Below are 6,906 nucleotides of genomic sequence, written 5' to 3' on the forward strand. Positions count from 1 at the left end.
CACTACAGACCAAGGCAGGGGAGTGTGGCCCTCAGGCGAAAGTGGAGTTGTTCCAGCCCACGTTGGCCGCATTCATGTCATAGTAGTTGATGTAGACTCTGTCGGGGCTTATGTGCAGCCGCTGGGAAAGCAGACCACACAGCAGCTTGGTGTAGGTCCGGTTTTGCGCGCCGCCGATCTTGCCGATGCTGTGCAGGCTACAGAGCGCACAAGGGTTGCTTGAGCCACCGAAAGCCATAAGCTGGTCTGGGACCACTTGCACTGCGATGTACTGGGACGGTTTGCCGGTGGCCTGCGCCAGCTGCTGGGTAAGCTCAGAGAGCAGCCCGTCGGGCACGGATGCGCGAGGCACGTTAGTGTTGACCACAAACATCGGCATGATGGCGGAGAGTAGTGAGCGTGGCGTCTGCAAGCCTGGAACTTGAGATGGCTTTTAAATGCAGCCAAGATAGACTGTAGGTTGCATTTTCATTCTCCTGGACAATTTTTCATTTTCTTTTTTTAATTTGAAAAAAAAGAATATTATTTTTTATTCATTGTTGCACATTTTAGCCCCCACCTCCCCTAGCCTATCCCTCAATGCACCTTTTATTCCAGATTGTTCTTATACATGTAATGCATAGTTCAGACCATTCTTCTCATCTGGTCTAATGCAGTGTTCATTGTCTATTCTTTCCCTTTCTCTCTCCCAACCCTCCCATGTCTGTCCTATTTTATAACAGTGGTGTTATACACTATTTGTCCTTTTTTGTGACTGAGATATTTAATTCAGCACAAAGTCCTCAAGACTCCTACATGATATGTAATGTTTTACAAGTTCATTGTTTTTCAATGCTATGTAATATTCCATTGTATGATTGTACCATAGTTTTTCTATCCATTTGTTTGTTGATGGGCACTTAGGTTCCTTTATCTCTTTGCTATTGTGAATAAAGTAGCAATAAATGTGGATGTGCATATACATCTGCTTGAGTTGTGGGTCTGGTTTCTTAAGGGTATATTCCCAGCAGTAGAATTGCTGGGTCAAATTGTATTTCTATTTCCAACCTTTTGAGAAAACACCAGACTACCTTCCATAGTATTTGCACTATTTTATATTCTCACCAGCAGTGAATAAATCTTTCAATCTCTCCACAACTTTACCAGAATTTATTGTTTGCTGCTCTATTGTGGCTGGAGTGAGATTTTTAAAAATATTTTTATTGGTTTTCATAGAATAATTCCTTCATATTTTGTTTAATTCATATACATTGTATTTTATACAATTTTTCCTTTACATTGTGTTTCATACCCTCACCCACATACATTCTATTTTACATTATTTTTAAGTGGTTTGCTTACAATGTTTATACATTGTGTTTCACACTATTCTTCATTCACATTGTGTTTCATACAATCATTCTTATACATTATATTTTATAAAATCAATCACCGTTGGACCTTGCCCATCATTACCCTCATAGTTGTTTTGATTTGCATCTCTCTTAGAGCTAGGGATTTTGAACATTTCTTCATGTGCTTGTTAGCCATCTGAACGTCTTCTTCGGTGAAGTGTCTGTTCATATCCTGTGCCCATTTTGTGATTTTGGGTGTTTACCTTTTTCCTGTTGAGGTGCTGGAGTATTCTATAAATGTTACATATGAGTACCTTATCAGATACGTCATTTCCAAGAAAGTGACTATTTAAAAATTATGTTTAAAAGAACCAATAAAGAAGAATAGATTGAGACTGTTAACAATTGCAGCTTGTTCAGGTCCACAATCAACAACTCTTAGCACCAGCAGTCAAGAAATCAAAAGACTAATTGCATTAGGAAAATCTGCTGTCATGGACCTCTCCAGAGTGCGGAAGAGCAACGATGTCAGAGACTAAGCTGTGCCTGATCCAGGCCATATGTTTGCAATTACTTGCTATGCATCAGAGAGCTGGACAATCACCAACTATGACAGAAGAAGGATTTGTGCCTTTGAGTTCTGGTGATGGAGAAGAGTCTTGAACAGGCCATAGGTTGCTGAGAGAACTAACAGGCATGTCTTGGAGAGGATGAAACCAAGCTGCTCCTTGGAGGCCAGGATTTTGAAGCTCTGTCTCACATTCTTTGGGCATGTTGCCAGGAGGAACCCATTCTTGGAAGAGTATATCATGCTTGAAAGGGTGGAAGGAAAGCACAGGAAAGGAAAAGTCCAAAAAAGATGGATTGACATAGTAACTGGGGTAATGAGGGTAAGCTTGTCTGATACAGTGAAAATGGTTCATGATATGGTGGGGTTCAGAGCTATTGTACAAAGGGTTGCTATGAGTCAGAGTCGACCTGACAAACACATGATAACAAGAAGCTTAGTCTTTAAAGCCATTTTCTGCTTATTATTCTAATATAAACTCTAGATCAGGTGATTTCTCAAAAACGTACAGTATTTTGAAAGGGTTTCACGATTACAGTTTTAGCAAATAGTTGCTACTGAGTCTGTCTTCACTCAGAGTGACCCCATGCTTATCCAAGCAGAACTGTGCTCCATCGAGTTTTCAATGGCTGCTCTTTAGAAAGCAAACCAGCAGGTCTCTCTTCCCAGGCATCACTGGGTAGATTCAAATGTCCAACCTTTCAATTAGCAGGCGAGCACATTAACCATTTGCATCATTCAGGGATTCCAGACGAATACTCACTCAAATGTATTGCTTACTCCAGCCTGTTTCCAAACCAGCCGACCTTCCAGAAAGCATCCAAGACTGTCAGTGGTACAGGAGCAGCATTTCCATCTTTCTCTCCCTCAGAGATGCTGGTGGATTCAAACTACCAAGGAAACATGGCTCTGTGGTTAGCACCGCAACTACGCCTGGACCACAGGATAGTCATCAGTCAACATTTACTTCCGTGTTTAATCTCAGACTTCCCAGTAGGCAGTGGGTGTTGAGGGAAGGACTTGTGACCTAGCCCAGACCGTTACAATGAAAGAGAAACAGCACTACAGTTCATGAGGTGCCCTTAGAGTTATTCAGTGGACATCAGCCTCTTTGTGGAGGAAGCTTTTCTTTCTCTTCCAAAGGCAGCATTTCTCTAACAATGCTTTTACTTCCATACTGCATTACATTTCCATTCATGGCTGAATCAGTGGGCAGATTCCAGGGTTAAAGCTTGCATCTCTGTTTTCACCTCAATAGACAACTGTTCACTGGACTCTGAAGAGCGTAGGTGACAACAGGATCAACTACCTGTGGTACATGCATGTAATCAAACACTGTTGTTACTGTTGTTGTTAAGTGGTATTGGGTCAGTTCTGATTCATAGCAATCTGAGTTTCCCAATACATGCTCAGATCAGAAATTCAAAATACTGTTTCTGTTTGGGATGCTCTATTCATGTCCTAACCTGTCACTAGTGACTCACCGCACCCCCCTAATTTCTAGCATCCAGTCACTACAGCTTTATAATGGCAACATTCTTCTCACTTAGGTAACACATGGACAGTGTCTCTTGTATACCTTCCTCAGCATCCAGTATGGCGCCTGGTATATAATTGTTGTTGTTGTTGTTAGGTGCCATTGAGTCGACTACAACTCACAGCAACCCTTTGAACAACAGAACTGATCTCTGCCATACTCAAGCCTATTATATTCACTGTATCGGTCCATCTTGATGAAGGTCATCCTCTTCTTCATTGTCCTGCCCCATCACGATGACTTTTTTCCAAGAACTGGCCCTTCCTGATAACGCATCCAAAGCTTGTGAGACAAAGTTGCACCATCCTCCCCTCTAAGGAGAACTTGTGTCATACTTCCGCTAAGATTTAGTTGTTCTTTCGGCAATCTATGGTATATTCCTCACCAACACCACAAGTCAAAGGCTTCAATTCTTTTTTGTAAATAGTATGTTAGAACAAACTGGTTTGTCCTGGAGAGGGTGAAGCCAGAATGCTCCTTGGAGTCAAGGATTCTGAAGCTGCGTCTGACAAACTTTGGGCATGTTGCAAGGAGGGACTGGTCCTTGGAGAGGGACATCATGTTTGGAAGAGTGGAGGGATGGCACAGGAGAGGAAGACCCTCGATGAGATGGATCGATTCTGTGATTGGGGCGGTAGGAATGAGTGTGTTTGAGATGGCGAGGTTGGCACAGGATAGAACAGCGCTTAGGGCTCTTGTACATAGGGTCGCTATGAGTAGCAAGCAACTCGATGGCACCTAACAACAACAACAACAACAAATAGTATGTGCTCTGAAAATATTTGTGGCACAAATATATGTTTCCAGGTGAGAAGGTGTTTCAGGCTCTCCTCTTCCTAGTTGACCTTGATGGGCCCCGACACTATGGCTAAGACGCTTCCCTAACTTCACTCCCTGCATGTTGTAGTATATTAATGGATATATTTGCAGCACTTCAAATTCGTATGTCGAATCATCCTCTGTTAAATCTATATATATGCCTGGGTATGATCCTACTTAGAGGAGGTGAGGATGGGTTTCTTTGAATTTTCAGAGGTAGCAATGGGAAAAAGAAGGACTCTGAACAGTGTAAAACTGTGTCTGTTTGCTAGGTGATGACAGGCTCAACTATCCGTGGTATGTCCATGTAAGCAAATACTGTTGTTGTTATTAAGTGTTGAGTCAATTCCAGTTCACAGTAACCTTTTGTGCAACAGAATGAAACTTCATCTGATCCTGAACCTTCTTCACAATCTCTGCTGTGCTTAAGCCCAGGGCTGCAGTAACTGTGTCAATCCATCTCACTGACGGTCTTCCTCTCCTTTGACGACCTTCTACTGTCCCAAACATGGTGTCCTTCTTCAAAGACCCTGGTTGCATTTCCTCAACCTTTCTTGAATTCTCACCATCCTTGCTTCTAATGAGATCTCTGGCTGTACTTCATCCAAAACACAGCTTGTGTATTCTTTTAGCAGTCTACGATATATTCAATACTCTTCACCAACACCACAGTTAAAAAGTCTCAGTTATTCTTTTCAATCTTCCTTATACTCAACAAAGAGAATTACTGAGAAATACAACTACATCCATGTCAAATGCATTGTAAATGAAAGGAGTTCGACTCAGAAGCCTAGAAGCTGTATGATTCCAACTATATGACATTCTAGAAAAGCCAAAACTATATGAACCCAGGTCGGATAGGGGCCTGAATTGGAGAAATGAGATTAGTTATCAGGAGCATGAAGGGACTACTTCTTCTTGTTGTTATGTGCTGTCGAGTCGCCTGTGAGCCATAGTGACCCTTTGTACAGCAGCTCTGAAGCCTGCCCTGCCTGTGCCAGTCTCACTAACTCTGAGACACCAGGCCCTATTGCCCCAGTTACCATACAAATCCATCTCATCTAGGGTCTCCCTCTCCTGCTCTGTCCCTTCACCCTTCCAGCATGATGTCCTTCTCCAAGGACTAGTCTCTCCTGGCCACGTGCCCAAAGTATGTGAGATAGAGCTTCAGATTCCTAGCCTCCAAGGAAAAACTTGGTTTCACCCTCTCCAAGACAGACCTATGTGTTTTCTTGGTGGTCCATGGTATGTTCAAGACTCTTCTTCAGCACCACAATTCAAAGGCAAAGATTCTTCTTCTGTCATCCTCAGTCATTGTCCAGCTTTCTGATGCATAGCAAGTAATTGTGAAGATCATGGCCTGGATTAGGCTCGCCTTAGTTTCTAGTCTGACATTGTTGCTTTACAGCACTCTAGAGAGGTCCCTGACAGCATATTTTTCCTAATGCAATTAGTCTTTTGATTTCCTGATTGCTGGTGTTAAAGACTACTTAATATGGTAGAAATGACCTGTATTTTTAAAGTAATGGTTGTTATACAGACTTACGAGATGTACAAATAGACCTGGACGTCTTCAAGGGATGGATTTCTCTGAATGAACTTCATGTTTCTAAAAATTAGAGCATGCAAGAGCACCTCTAGAGGGATCCACAGATAACAGCAGCCTTTTTGTTTTCAAGATATATGGGTCAGTTGGCATTCCTAGGGTTAGCATTAACTCCTCATCTCTGAGCACACTGTCCACATGGTATAAACAGAGTACATATGAGTAAATAAAAGAATAAATAAGTAATTGGAGGAAACTAACCAAAAGAAGCTCTGGTGACCTAGTGGTAAGAAGCTGCACTGCAATCCCAAAGGCATGCAGTTTAAATCCACCAGCTGCTCTATGGGAGAAATATGCGAAATCTCCTCCTGTGTGATTAACTGTCTCTGAAAACCTGCTGGAGGGTCAGCTGTGGGTTGGTTCTAACTTGACGATACAGAACACCAAACAACAACCACAACAGTTACTAATGACCAGTTGTCATTGAGTTGACCCTGTATCATGGTCACCTGTCATGTAATAGTAGAACGGGTCTCTGTAGACTTGTCAATGGATGATTTTTGAAAGTAGATTGCCATTCCTCTCCTCCTAGGTGCCTCTGGGCAGACCCAAGCTTCCAACTTTTCTATTAGCAATTGATTGCTTTAGCCATTTGTACCACCCAAAGTAGACCCCAATAATTGACTGGCCCCTGCAGGATCCTTCAACATGTCTATCATAACTTACTTTCCTATCCTGGGAAATAAACCTGTAACCTCCCCATTCCCACCCCAACTCACTAGAGCATGCCACACCCCTGTGCCTTTATACTTAAAGGTCTCCATGTTTGGATTTCAATTTCACAGAGACCCTTACCAGTGGTGAAAAACATACTCCTACTCCAAGAACAAACAGCTACAGATGCTGACCAGCCTCCGTCCCAGGGGTCCACACTTACTGGTACCAGAGGATGGTGACTGGCTCACAGGGCCTGGGCCTGGCCTTTCTTTCCTCTTCCTCTCCTCCCACTCCTCGCTGGCTCTAAATCACAAGCCAGACCCCAGTCCTAACTGTTGCTCAATCCGCAGGAGCCCAGTTCCTGTGGGCAGTGCGTGGCGTGCCT

The 6,906-nt window shown here is 42.9% G+C and overlaps 1 pseudogene; it reads right to left on the reverse strand.

The window, feature by feature from the left end:
- Window positions 1–31: 31 nt before the first annotated feature.
- Window positions 32–379, reverse strand: LOC102860710 (annotated as a pseudogene).
- Window positions 380–6,906: the final 6,527 nt, after the last annotated feature.

The sequence above is a fragment of the Elephantulus edwardii genome, unplaced genomic scaffold (assembly GCF_000299155.1).
Source record: "Elephantulus edwardii isolate Elephantulus edwardi_28Jun2011 unplaced genomic scaffold, EleEdw1.0 scaffold00017, whole genome shotgun sequence".
In the NCBI taxonomy this organism is placed as follows: Eukaryota; Metazoa; Chordata; class Mammalia; order Macroscelidea; family Macroscelididae; genus Elephantulus; species Elephantulus edwardii.